The sequence below is a fragment of the Hippocampus guttulatus genome, chromosome 17, assembly GCF_054856545.1.
Source record: "Hippocampus guttulatus isolate MCC_2025c chromosome 17, RoL_Hgut_1.0, whole genome shotgun sequence".
NCBI classification, from domain to species: domain Eukaryota; kingdom Metazoa; phylum Chordata; class Actinopteri; order Syngnathiformes; family Syngnathidae; genus Hippocampus; species Hippocampus guttulatus.
The window spans coordinates 11,239,121-11,252,880 of record NC_141277.1 but is presented as its reverse complement, the minus strand read 5'-3'; the positions used below and the strand labels follow the sequence as shown (position 1 = coordinate 11,252,880).

Here is a 13,760-nt window from a genome sequence, read left to right as displayed (position 1 = left end):
CAACGAAACAAGAATGAATGAAATATAGCTAGCTCGATAGCTAGCTAGATCTCTCTCTCTCTCTGGCCCTGCCTCAAAGAGAAAAGTCCTACTCTTGAGAACCCTCAACCCATCAGCTGTCAACAAGCAAGATACGGAACAGGCAGGAGCAGCGAATTTGGTGATAGGGTCATATGTGCACTGATAACAACGTCCCGTCGCCCCCTGCTCATGTATCCTTTTTTTTTCAGCCTCCCGAAAAGCTACCTTTCCATCCTTGTCCTTGTTCAGTCACTTTATCAGCTCAAGTGTGTTGGACCATCGACACAAGAACGATCCGTGATGGTGGGTGTTCTCCATGTGCCGATTCACGACACTGATGGGCTTATGCCACATTGAGACTCTGGAGTGCTACGAGTGGGTTTCATTTAAAGAGAATGAAAGGAGCCTTTTTGATTGGCTATGATTTAAGGCGGCTTCGACCACTCCCACAGCGGCGGAGCAGTCCTTCTCGCAGCCGGCCTGCGTTCATCTGCGAAATCGGGTCTAGCCCGCTATTAAACTCTCTGAATTAAAGTAGTTAGATGTCCGATTCCAAAACACACTTCATGACTTGCGCGAGCATGTTTGTTTTTTTTGTCCAGGGGCATTTTGTAAAAGAAGGTGAATCTTTACATCCCCGTGTTATACCTTTCTCAGCGCAGCAAGCTCGTTGCCAACTCAACTCAGCCCAACGTTTCCCTGCACATCCTGCTTGCCTCATGAGCACTTCCTGTGAGCGCATACACACACACAGACCTCATCCTTTTGAAAACAAACACACATCCTTCTTGATAAAGGCCAAACAACAGCTCTGCATCAGGCTGTATTAGTTCAGTGTTTAATCCTTTGACTGATACCCCTCGAGCTTCTATCCCTCCAATTACATTTTTTTCCACCCGAAAATGCGCCCACACACATAATTCCTGCTCAAATAAACAAATAAATAAAGAGCTCTCCATGAGCCAGCAATTCCCACAACCCCTTTCCAATTGAGTTTTAATTCAGGCAGATAAAAGGGCTGTGGTATTACAGTTGCCAATCTGCCATTGTAGGTCTCAGCAGGGGGTTCGCGGGGGGTTTTGGGGAGGCACTCAGCTGACAGATTCCCAGCCAGTTTCAACTTCTATGGGGATAACAGACTGGAAGGTGGATCGTGTTCGGTCCCATTCATCCTCTCGTACTCCCTCCAATCCCTTTCATTTGGATGAAAGCACAACACTTATCCAAAAATGACAACACCCTCTCAGATAGTCATCTTTCAGATTCACATGAATCAAAGCATGTTCGCAAAGCGCTGTAACAAAATATCTCACGGTAAAACAAATGCATGTCTGCGTTTGCTTGTTAATTCTTGCTCGCCAGAGTGAAACTGGAGCCGGAGGGGAAAGTGTTCTCTTCATTTCCTGCCTTCACACTCGAGGATGGAAGGGCAAAGAAAAACCATCGGAAAGTGTCCTAAAATTACTTTTTGAAAGTTGTTGCGGCATCCAAGGCGAGAGTGGCCGTCATCCAGGTTGCATTCATGCCAATATACACAAACACAAACCAATTGAAATGGGGCACAAGACTGCATCTGTGTTGTTCGACGCAGCCTGAGCCTGTCAACCGATGTCAATGTAGAGAATGACAGCTGGAATAAACAAATTAGTAGCAATCTCTCCTGCAGCCCATTGCAGATTTCCCTGTTCGCCGCCTACAAACTCTATACAAACAGCTCTTATTCCCAAACAATGCTTCTTCCCATCGCTCCTAGCCTCTGTTGTTTGGTATCAATGCGCAGAGGAAATTTGCCAATTTGTGCTCTGCTGTTGCAGTCTTGGATGTTTCGTATAAATGGATGATTGAGAGGATATGGCTTGTTGCAAAGGATAAAAGCATCCTCCAAAATCACCGCAAAGTGTGATTATGATGAAACACACGCAACACTGTTCTGTGTTGTGTGACAGTTGTGCTTTTATAGTGAATATCAGAACAGAGAATCACAATGCTGGTGAGAGAAAACCAGTGCCGAAAATAAAATAAAAATACAATTCATGGTTTGACTACAGAGTAAAGAACAGCCATGAATCACTTATGTTTATGTTTGTGTAAACTGTGGCTCCTCCGAGAGGAAACTGGTCAAAAACTGTTTGTTTTGTTTGTTTTCTCTTCATTCGAGGTGCCAAGTATATTTTCCCATTTTTCACAGGGACTTTTAGGAGAAGCAGGTGAGTCAGTTTTGAAAATGCACAGAGCTCCACAGCGGAGTCAGGATGCGACGCTCATCATTAGCATTTCTCCAGAAGTCATCAGAGGAAGCAGAAAGGAAAGTGGAGAAAAATTCAGCGACAATCCCAAGCGAGTCAGACCGTTGCGTAAAAACCCAGAGCTCAAAATAACACACGAGTTGGTATAACAACTTCATTTTCTGAGTCTTTATGCTGATATCTACATCACCATGACAACAGAGAGCTGATATTTCATTCAATGTTCCGTGGAGCACAGTGGCTCACTGCTCAGTCAATGTCACGCTACCTTACCTCTCAAGAAAACAGATTGTTCATGAATCATCAAAGTTCATCAATAAGAGATGTCTTTTTTTTTCCAAGTGTGGGACAGTCTGATTGTTTGAAAAAAAAGGTCACAAAGTCAACAGACCCTTTTAAAATAAAATGAAATGAAGTGATCATATGTAGGAAAATACTGGCATTTGAAGCTTCCTGTGAAGCTGCTATCAGTGACCTGTTTTGATGATTTATAATAGGACCTTATGAAAAAATTGACACACGGGTACATGCTAGAGGCAATAACAATGCAATGGTGGATGATTCAAATTAATAGCGGCAAAGGGGAAGAAGAGAGGGTAAATATTACAATGGCTTTCCAATTAAAAACACACTACATGTTGGAGGGGCGGGGGGGGGGGGGGTTCTTTTGCCTCTCACATTCCTACATTCACATTACGTTGAGAGGATTGAGCAAGGTGCCTGTCAAGACACGTTGCGATCACAGAGACTGGCTAAAAAAACTAACAGCTGAGCCTTGACAACTCAAATCAAAAGTATTCAATCCCTCTTTTGGCTGCCTTTAATGCCCCGATCTGCTGACATCCACGGTCCAGCTTGCAGGCTCAAATGTACCTGTAGGTGCAAAACAAACATTTCCGAATGTAGACTAGATGGCAGAAAAGAACCAAAACGGGCCACCCATCATTTTGCAGTAGGTGGGCCACAATCATTTTGATACACAGTGTTGATATAACCCCATTCTGCCCTCATTAAAGACTTAAATCTTTCCCTCGCCCTCCTTATGAGTTGATTTCTCTCCTCCAGTTTTCACACATTGCCCAAATATGACGTGGATGAAAGCAGAGGCTTTTAAGGCATGCCCATGCCCTTTGTGACTTTTAAGTGTCTGAAGAGGCTGTGTGGCTGGCCATGGCCGGGTGCCAACTACAGCCACAGATTACTGGAGCTATTGCAAACAGTTCGACGACTGGCAGCACTCCAGTCTGCTGATATGGCCTAATTGTTCTCTTCAGCTCTCAAGTGTGATACCGTCATCTCTGGCTGGGAGCTCAGAGCAACGGCGCTGTGAGGAGAGCGGTGCAAGACAAGCTTGAGCACACTTGGCTGAGAAAAGCAGGTTGAAAAGACGTAAACAAGCCAACATGCAAAAAGTATTACAAGATGATATTGGCCCGTCTTGATTCTCCAAAAATAGTGAAAGGATGTATTTGGTCTTTGAAATCCACCTAAAACAGTTTCCAATTCATTAAGTCTACTGAACAGAAAAACCTGTGACCTGATGTTCGGTTCGTAGACTGAACCTGCGCCCAACCCTCCCCCACTGTTGTGTGAATGAATTTTAACTGGTTACGCAAGCATATTAAATATGAATTTTGTCGCTATTTAAAGAAAGGCTTCAGAACAGAAGGTGAGTTGAAATTGGAGAAAATGATGTGAAGCCTCAGCCCGAAATGGCCTGAGAGCAGCGGATTCATCCATACTGGATCACCTACTGTGTCTAATCTGTACTCCGGATATGTGTCACTGAAGAGAACTAGTACATCTATTATGCTGCAGCTGGGCTCAAGAAGTAGAAGCACAGAAAGTACTGTGAAAAAGAAGCAATACACAAATGAAAAACAGCCGGATCACCAAACAACGGTGGCCGTCTTTTGGGTCGGCTACTTATAACAGGAACATCAAATGGACAATAGTATTTTAATCAAGAAGAAGACCCAGAGCAATAATTTATCTCTGTGGCCTGTGGAGCAGGCATCAGGGGGATTACATTTGCAACAGATGCCCGTCTGCTCTCTTTGAGGACTCGTTTCATGTCAACGTGACGCCGTGCAACTACCAACAGCACTAACGCTAGCTTATCCGTAAATGACCGAGTAAAAAAAAAAAAAAAAAGAAAAAGAAAAAAAGAACAGCTGTATGTGGAATTCTAGTCTAATTAAAAAAAATTAAAATGGTGGCCCGGTGGTCCAGTGGTTAGCACGTCGACCTCACAGTGCAGAGGTCATGGGTTCGATCCCGGCTCCCTGTGTGGAGTTTGCATGTTCTCCCCGGGCCTGCGTGGTATTTCTCCGGGTGCTCCGGTTTCCTCCCACATTCCAAAAACATGCATGGCAGGCTGATTGAACACTCTAAAATTGTCCCTAGATTTGAGTGTGAGCGCGGATGGTTGTTCATCTGTGTGTGCCCTGCGATTGGCTGGCAAGCGGTTCAGGGTGTCCCCCGCCTACTGCCTGAAGACAGCTGGGATAGGCTCCAGCACCACCTCCACACACCCCTGCGACCCTTGTGAGGATAAAGCGGATCGGTAAATGGATGGATGGATGGAAAAATAAAAATATAGTCGTGAATGCCACAGTTTGACTTTAGCTACAGGTGCTCAAGCGGCAGGGAAATGAGCTCCCCGTGAGTTTCTACTTTCTGGAACCTGGATTTGACCCCTCTGGTCACGAATGGCACATCTGTATGAATTCAAGTCACCGTGGCAGTGCAAGGCTGACAGGAAGCTCTGATTCATCAAGCTTCCTCTTTGAGGTGAAAATCACCACCCGGGTCCCTTTATCTCGCTCTCTCACTGCCAATACACACGAGAAAGCTTTCGGTCAAATCACCCAAACACAGGGAGAGATAACATGAATGCAACAGCAGCACTTGAGTGAAATCTGATCTTGCGTTCACATGGTTGTTAGCTTTACTATCAGATGTTTGACTTGATAAAATTCAACGTGAGGGTGATAAACTGCCTCAACACAAGCATCAAGATGCAGCTACGTTCCACTACTCCTGTACGAGTACGAAAGGAACCACATGCAAACAGCGGAAATGACAGCACGATCGTGGCAAAGGACACATGCACAGCACATGGCGGAACCTTCAGTACTGTTCAAAAGTTTGTGCGCACCCTTTTTTGACTGGTCCTGTATTTTACACCGCGTGCATATCCATTTGGGTTGATTGATTTTGCCAATAAATAAAGTACTCAAGTCTGGTGCAGGTGGTGTGTTTCCAGACAGACTGATGCATTCCATGGATTTTCTTGTGATATGGAGTCTACATTTGCAGCATTATTAAGTTGTCAAGAGGCCTAAAACCTGATTGATGGTAAAAGCTCTTTCTTGAACCTACAATTACAGTCAAGTGTCTGTTTGAGTGGAGATCTGAACTATTGATACATGGGCTACATCCACATCCTGAAAATGCACGCTCACACAGTTGAGAAGAGTTTGTCTGTAAGTGCCTAAATACACTCACACACTCATATATCAACAGATACTTTCAGAAAGCATAGTCTTGGATTGAAGAAAATAAAGAATTTGTCATGGTAGCTAATGCGTGATGCATCACAAATTTAGCATGCAGCCTCCCGTACGTCACAAGAGGGATTTACAGCACAAAAGGTGCAATAACCGACCAGGATTCAACCTTTGGCCACAATGTTATGCATGATTCTAGTTAAGTTGAGCTATTTTAAACTAAAAAGAAAATAGTTACTGTCACGGATGAAAATGGAACCGGTTGGCTGCCATAACATGGGGTTCATTCGGAAATTCACTTTGACACCCGGGCGGCCCAGTAGTCCAGCGGTTAGCGCATCGACCTCACAGTGCAGAGGTACCGGGTTCAATTCCAGCTGCGGCCTCCCTGTGTGGAGTTTGCATGTTCCCTGCGTGGGTTTTCTCCGGGTACTCCGGTTTCCTCCCACATTCCAAAAACATGCATGGCAGGCTGATTGAACAACAAAAAAAATTGCCCCTAGGTTTGAGTGTAAGCACAGATGGTTGTTCGTCTCTGTGTGCCCTGCGATTGTTTGGCAACCGGTTCAGGGTGTCCCCTGCCTACTGCCCGAAGACAGCTGGGATCAGTTCCAGCACCCCCCGAGACCCTTGTGAGGATAAGCGGATCGTAAAATGAATGAATGAATGAATGAATGAAAGTCCTATTATGAGTATATTTGGCATTTTGTGCATGTTTACATGGCCTCTCCAAACCTGAATATTGCCATCATTCAGCTTTGGAAGGGTTCCTGACTGCACGTAAATCACTCAGAGTATTTGAGAGGCCGCCAATCCATTTCCAAATTTTTACAAAGCAATCTGCAGCTCATACTTGAACTGTTTCCATTTGCACTCACTGACGCGATGGACCCCGGCATGCCTTTTTGGGGCACCGAACAGCACGACTGAACAATTCCAAACGGTCAGGGTGAAGCAGTCTGCACTCGCAGTGTATTTGTGAATGCGCCGATCATTAAGAAATGGGAATTTGGGGTGCAAATCTGAGCTGTACTGTTCTTGGTCTCATTTTTTGGTCAATTACATTTCCCCCCAAAATGCAAAATATACTGCAGAGTGACATTGTTTTTTTTTTGTTTGTTTTTTTTTGTTGCATGTTTTTGACTGCTGCTACTGCGGAATGACTTGCAGTCCGAAAAATAGGGCATATGATTATTTTTGAAGTGATCATAGCCTTACCCTGAGGGACATGTAATTGAGAAAATAATAGCCAATGAGAAAGAAACCTTTCATTCAGCTTTAATTATAGCTGGGGTTTTTTTCATGTAGTCTGTGTATTGAAGAATGGGAAAATAAACAATCATTCCTGTTCTGGGAGGCACTCACCACATCAAAACAAGATGCTGCGCTTGTGCATCCGTGCATGCGAAAACAGCAGGATGAGGGCCGCAGCAGATGTTGCTGACCATTGTGCACGTGCTAACCCCTATCTGGGACTTGTCGGGCTAGGTATCATCGGCCATAAAAAGTGGACACGTTTCTCTGTTGTCAAGGGATTGTCTTGAATTCATTTAATGACGGACATCTTAGTCTTCCAACTACACACGTTATTTTACTTGGCTCTCATTTCCGTGTTTCCTGAGCTCCATGACCCGACATTGCCTTTTCTGTCTCTCTTTTAGGAAAAAAAAGACCGCTGCTAAAGTGAAAAGGAAAAGGAGCAAAATAAGCAAAAGAATGCTGGAATCGATAGAAAAATAAAGGGTGTATGTAAGCTGTATATCGAAGTAAATGTTTCGAAGCATGTAGCGGGTGAAGAAAAAGCAGCCTCGGAAACATTTTGGAACCCTTGGGGGCTTTTATCGGAGTGCAGGTTAATGGGGGTGGGCTTCGGTGGCGATGGGAATGATGTGTCTACGTGCTGCAGGAAGAGGCTTCGTGGCCCAGGGATACATCCACGCCTCGCTCAGGAAGGAGGGGTCGCACATATTTACGTGTGTGCATGAGTACAGCATGTCGTGTGTGTGTGGAGTGTACTTTGGATCAGTGTATTGACCCGCAGCAAGCAAATACATCTCCCTGGATTCCACTAAAGACACTCTGTCCAGTACACACTAAATATATGAACTATTGGCCCATCGTAAACAAATAAGTTACATGCTCGCTTTGACTGTATTTACAAGCTTGTTCAAATGATGTTTTTTTTTCAGGTTACACCGAGTACGAGTATGCGTGAAATCTTTTTGGGGCTTTCATTGCGTCTGCTTAAGTTAATCAAAAATAAAAATAAAAGCCTATTTGACGGTTTCAATAACCGATGAGTAGATTTTATTGATTGTGGTAAGTGCTTAAGATGAACATGGTAAAGAAAAAACAAACAAACATTGACTTAAACCTGTAAAAAGCTTGGATTTAACACAGTAAATAAGCTGGGAATGTTGTTACCAGCCACTTAAACGAACCAGTTGAACTCCTAACTTTAAAGGAACTGTCTGTGCCCCACAGGTGGCTGGAAGTGTCTGGAGTTAAGTGCACTAGAAAAAGAGGTCAGAGGGTCTTTTACATAGACCACTTGTCAAAGGTTTGGACACACTTTCTATTGCTCTTGAATTAGAAACTGAGATGGTGAGCGTGGGGTCGCTGAACAAAAATTATCCATGCAAATTCATCCATTAGTCAAAGGTAATTTAAGCTAATTTGATATTTGGGAAATGCATATCTAACTGGTTGCATTATTGGGTACGATAGAAATAGCTCTCACTTTCAGAAAGCTTGGTGAGCCGTGCAATGAGAAGAACGCAAATAGAAAATCAGGACAATCAATGTGTCAATCAATCTGGTGACCCTTAGCATCATCCGAATTGTTATTTTGTGACCTCTTTGATATCTTAAGCACGACCTAATACCTTGAGGAAGAGCTCGAAAGGAAATTACAAAACTGGTCATCCACCAAACGTCGGAAGCTGACCGCTCAAATGTTCTTCCGTGAATTGAACAGGATAACATTTCCCCAAAATGAATTCCAAAATATTGTAGTAAGCCTTCCGCGACAAGATAGAAGTCTGTCCATATTTTCTCCCAATTTTTAATTCTTAGATGTCATGGCCAGTTGTCCCAATGCATTTGTCCGGAAAGTGTTTGATTTTTCGTCCCTGGTGCATAAATGGAATTGCTAAGCAGTTCTTCAAGGGGGCTCGGGGCATGTTTTGAAGATAAATGAATACATACAAAAAAAAAGCGAGTCAGCATGAAGGTGGCCAACAAAGAATTGTAAGCATGAGCAGGCCTCTGCGTGGACCCGCTGTCCACGAAGATGAGAGAAGAGTCAGAGCCGACTGTACTCTCTTACTCTTTCATCTCTCCCTGGTGCTGCTCAGGCTCCTCCATTTCATTTTCCCATTCTCTCGTTCTCATCTGTTCCTACTTCCCTAACCATTTATTTCCACATCCTTCCAGTTGCATGCTCTGTTCATCAGCGGAACTCCCAGGAGATGAGAATAATCCCAGTTTATGGCATAAGTCTTTCATGTTCTAGCGCGAGTTCTGGCAACTCTGCATCATCTGCCCGGCCTCGCTGCGTCTACGTTCATTTCCCTCCATCCCCACTCGGTTCTTGTCTAGGTTCTTTTTCATTATGATGTAAACCAAAGGAGCAGGCAAGACATGGACACCGAGGCAGAACATGAAACAAAATCAAATCAGTCCACCACAGTGTGAAAGTGCACAAACAGATCCTGGCAGGTGTTACCCTGGAATCAGTGAATTGACTTCACATGATTTTCGTTTGAGATTTTCAGCAAAGTGGAGGGCGTACATTGTCCCATTTACTCAGGACCCGAACACACGTTTTACAGTCAAAAGCAAAATACAGTGATCCCTCGCTATTTCGCGGTTCGTTTATCGCGGCTTCGGTGCTTCGCGGAATTTTTCAAACAATCATAAGAATTTTTTTTTTTTGAAGTCCGCAAAAATCTGTGTCTAAGTGTTGTTTACTATGCGTGCCACTCTGCTCAAGCGAGGAAGGTTCACGTGGGGCACGTGTGTGTGCGCGCATGCATGGTAAGGGTGTGGAAAATAATCGATATTAATCGATGCATCGATGCGCACGTGCGCGATGCGAGTGCATCGGCTCATTCACTGGGTATGACGCAATTGACGGATGAAATGTAGATTCATCACGATGCGTTGGTGGGTATCGGTAAAATCCGATGCAAGCACAGTTTTATTCATGTTTAAAGTCACCTATCAGAAAAAAATTGCCTCTTATTTTGGGGGTCCCCTTGCAGCTCACTGTGACCGCGTAAGGAAAAACTATATATGGATGACTCTTTTGGACATTTCATTTTGACACTCAGTGAGAGTGGTCTGTGTACGCTACAATACACACAGCAGCTTTGAGGCTGTGACTGCCAAATTGTTTCAATTGTATTTTTTTTCTGTCCTATGGAGATGGATATTTCATATAAGACACTCAGTGAGAGTAGTCTGTTTGTGTTTACACTACAGCAACAGCTGTGAGTCTCAGGTGCCAAATTGTTTACATTTTCTTTGCACAAAACCCAATTGTGAAAGGGCTTAAATAAGTTGTTTTACACGTTCTACTGTTTATAAGGAATAAAGTGGTATACCTTTTGCAATACCATACTGAATTCCATCTTTTTTTAAACTTTTTTTCTTTGCGTATTTGCATCATGTTTAATTGCACAATATCACAACAAATTGCATTAAATCGTATCGGATCGCATTGATTTGAACTAAATGTGTATCGCGTCGTATCACATGGACGGTGAAACGTATCGCATCGTGTCGCCAGAAAATTCCAAGTATCGTTTAAGTATCGCATCGCTGGTAGTGCATCGAGATGTGTATCGAATCGTCCTCAGTGCTGCGATTCACATCCCTAATGCATGGGCGTGCAAGTGGAGTGTATGTGTGTTGCTGAGAGAAAGAGAGAGAGAGAGAGAGAGAGAGAGAGAGAGAGAGAGAGAGAGAGAAAGAGAGAGACAGAGAGAGAGAGAGAGAGAGAGAGAGAGAGAGAGAGAAAGAGAGAGAGACTTATAAGAACAAAAGCAGGTCTCTCCATCCTTAATTGTCTAAACAACTTTAATTGACTAATCATAAACACGTCTGCAGCACGCCTGTGGGTTCCTAGCTGTGTGTGTGTGTGCGCGCGTGTGTGTGTGTGTGTGTGTGTGTGTGTGTGTGTGTGTGTGTGTGTGTGTGTGTTAGTGCGCTCTGCTCAAGCGCAAAGGCTGATGTGGGGCAATTTTTTTTTTGATATACAGTTTATGTTAATTGGTCACTACTTCGCGGATTTCCGTTTATACGGGTGGTTTTGGTCCCCATTAACCGCGATAAACGAGGGATTATTGTAAATAAATAATAAAAAGTAGTGCAATGCAAAATGTTTATTACGTTTATATGTGTTGCCTGGACAGCTATTTTTACAACACAAATCAAAAATACATCAAGTGTCTGGAAAATTGGAAGAACAGGACTACAAATGCAATCCTGTTTACATTTCAAACATGAGAAAAGCTGTCACTTTGTACTACAAGGCAACAACACCAGTATTTTTTTGTTTTTCTCAGCATTTGAACGTTGAACAAGGATCCCTCAGTGCTGTCAAAGGGCGAAGAACATTTTTTCCGATGATGCAACTTGCATTTGCTTTGACAGTTGTGCTGGGAAAGTCATTTTCTGGAAGGTCTATTTAGCAACGATAAAAAATCCAGACACTTTTTTTTTTTTAGCTTTGCCTCCCATGGGCGAGATGCCTGATTTATTTTGTTGGGATTGGCTGCAGGACAGCGACCAAATAACGAGGGTGTTATGACTGGCATGGGCAGCCATGCTTGAAAGGCACAAGTGTTGTTCATTGGTTCACCCTGGTTTTAGCCGTGGTTTTGGAAGGAAGACTCTTTGGCAGTGAGTGTGAGCTACTGGTGCCCGAATCATGCAAGTGAAAAAAAGCCGAAGGGAGGGGAGGTTGAGGGGCATGGCGAAGAACACACCACCTCAACGGCCAACCCGACAGGGTCAATCTTAACAGCAGTCAACAGAAGTCGGCCGGTCTGCTGACTTCTGTTGCGTTCGCACTGGCGGCTGTCCAACAAATACATGTTGTCCAGTGAGCCTTTCAAAAGGAATATTGACTTGGGTTTTTCCACTACAATTTGTTTGAATTGCAAAAAGAAAGAAAGGCTCAATACCAAGTGTAACTGCCATTATGATCAACGGGGTTAAGTACGGACGCCGCTCATGCAAATTGTGCATGATAGATTTATGCAGAGAGCTACTCTATAATGACCTGGACTGACCTGGTAAAGGACAAATCTCTTGATGACTAAAGACTAGTTCTCCTGGCTTTTGTTTGTTTTCCATTTATTCTTGAAGAGACAATTTCTGAGTTCTTCATTTCACTCGCATGCCCTTGTGACGCTAAAACACATCATGAGGCAAAAAAATGACATTGGAGTTTCACTCTATTTTTTTCCTCTCACCTTGTGTGTTTAAGAGGTCTTGGTTGTGTGAGTGGGAGACATCCAAACAACAGCAGGATAAGCCGCGTTACAAACTGATGGGGTGGTCAGTGACAGATATAAGGCCACCGAAAAATGCAGCTCTTCCATGCCACACAAGGAGAAATCTTTTATTTGGGGTTCAGATTCATGTAATGCGCTGAAATTCGGATGCCTGGCCATCTGTCTTTTCTCAGCCTGGTAAAACTCTTTCTGCTCTGGGAGTGTCAGTTCGGGCTTATGAGTAGCGGGACTCCCACGGTCACGCATTGCCTCTGGAGATAAGTCATGGATCTTTTACAAACACACATTGATATCCCACCCACAAAAAATACATGAAGAACACGCCAATTAGACCAGGAAGCAACAGGCCCAAAGGCCTCCATTTTTTTTTTTTTTTTTTGCGGTATAAATAGAACACATCCATGTTTATACATGCAAACACATCTTGCAAATGTATGCACAAAAGCCCACCACGCATAGGCATGAATGCATAAACATACATAGAGCAGGGAATGATCAAATGATTCTTGAATCCAGTACCCACCTTTATCCACCCACGCACAACACACAAACATTGATACTTGGTTAATAAACACAACTTGCCTATCATTGCATACAGAACAGGACTGGCACACAACCAGGAATGGAAAAACAACCGTTAAAAAAAAACAAAAAAGGTCGAAAGAGATCAAAATGTACAGATGCTAATGTGGCAGCGCACTGACCTACAAAAGAAATCACTGGCTAGGCATACCCATTACAGCATTTTCGGTGTACATCACACTTTGTAAAACAACAACAACAAAAAGAAACATGTACAAGCGCACAGTCAGCTTGTTCTTTCTGGGCTACAATGTGCTCTTACGAGCCTTTGTCAGTGTACAGTAGGACTGCGCAATATATCGGAAAAATATCACTGTTGCGATAATGGCAGATGCAATATGCATATGGCAAAGACATGCAATCATTTTCTTATGGAATTGTATGCTTTTATCTGAATTTGGCCAGTCAGATAGTCAGTCAGTCAAACCAGTCAATAGTTGGATATTATCTCAGTGAATTAAAATTAATTGACTGACAACACATTACGCTTACTTATTTTGCCGCAAGAAACAAAAAAAGTATTTCTTTCCTCAAATCATAAAAACGTACGTGTAATATCTTGCAATAATATCGATATCGAGAAAGCACACCCAGGACAGATCATCTGCCAGTCACAGTGCATCAAATCCATTTTTTACAGGGAAGTCACAAGAGGATGACGCTCAACTGAGGTGTATTTGAATAGGGCAACAGGTTGTCTGTATTTCCAGCTCGATCGAAAATATTTGCCGATCGACGTCACATGGCCCAGAGTTACACGAAACAGCTGCCTCTGAGTCAGGAGCTGAGATGAACCTGTCGGAGCTCAGGGAGCTGCTGTTGCGCCTCCATTTGACTCTGATGGATAGCTGCCTACGGTTCCTGAAGGGCATCGT

At 43.5% G+C, this 13,760-nt stretch overlaps 1 protein-coding gene across 2 annotated transcripts in view; it reads right to left on the bottom strand.

Annotated features, from left to right (window-relative positions):
- The window catches only part of rxraa (retinoid X receptor, alpha a), a 90,929-nt gene that overhangs the window by 40,560 nt on the left and 36,609 nt on the right, over window positions 1-13,760 (bottom strand). The window lies entirely within an intron of this gene.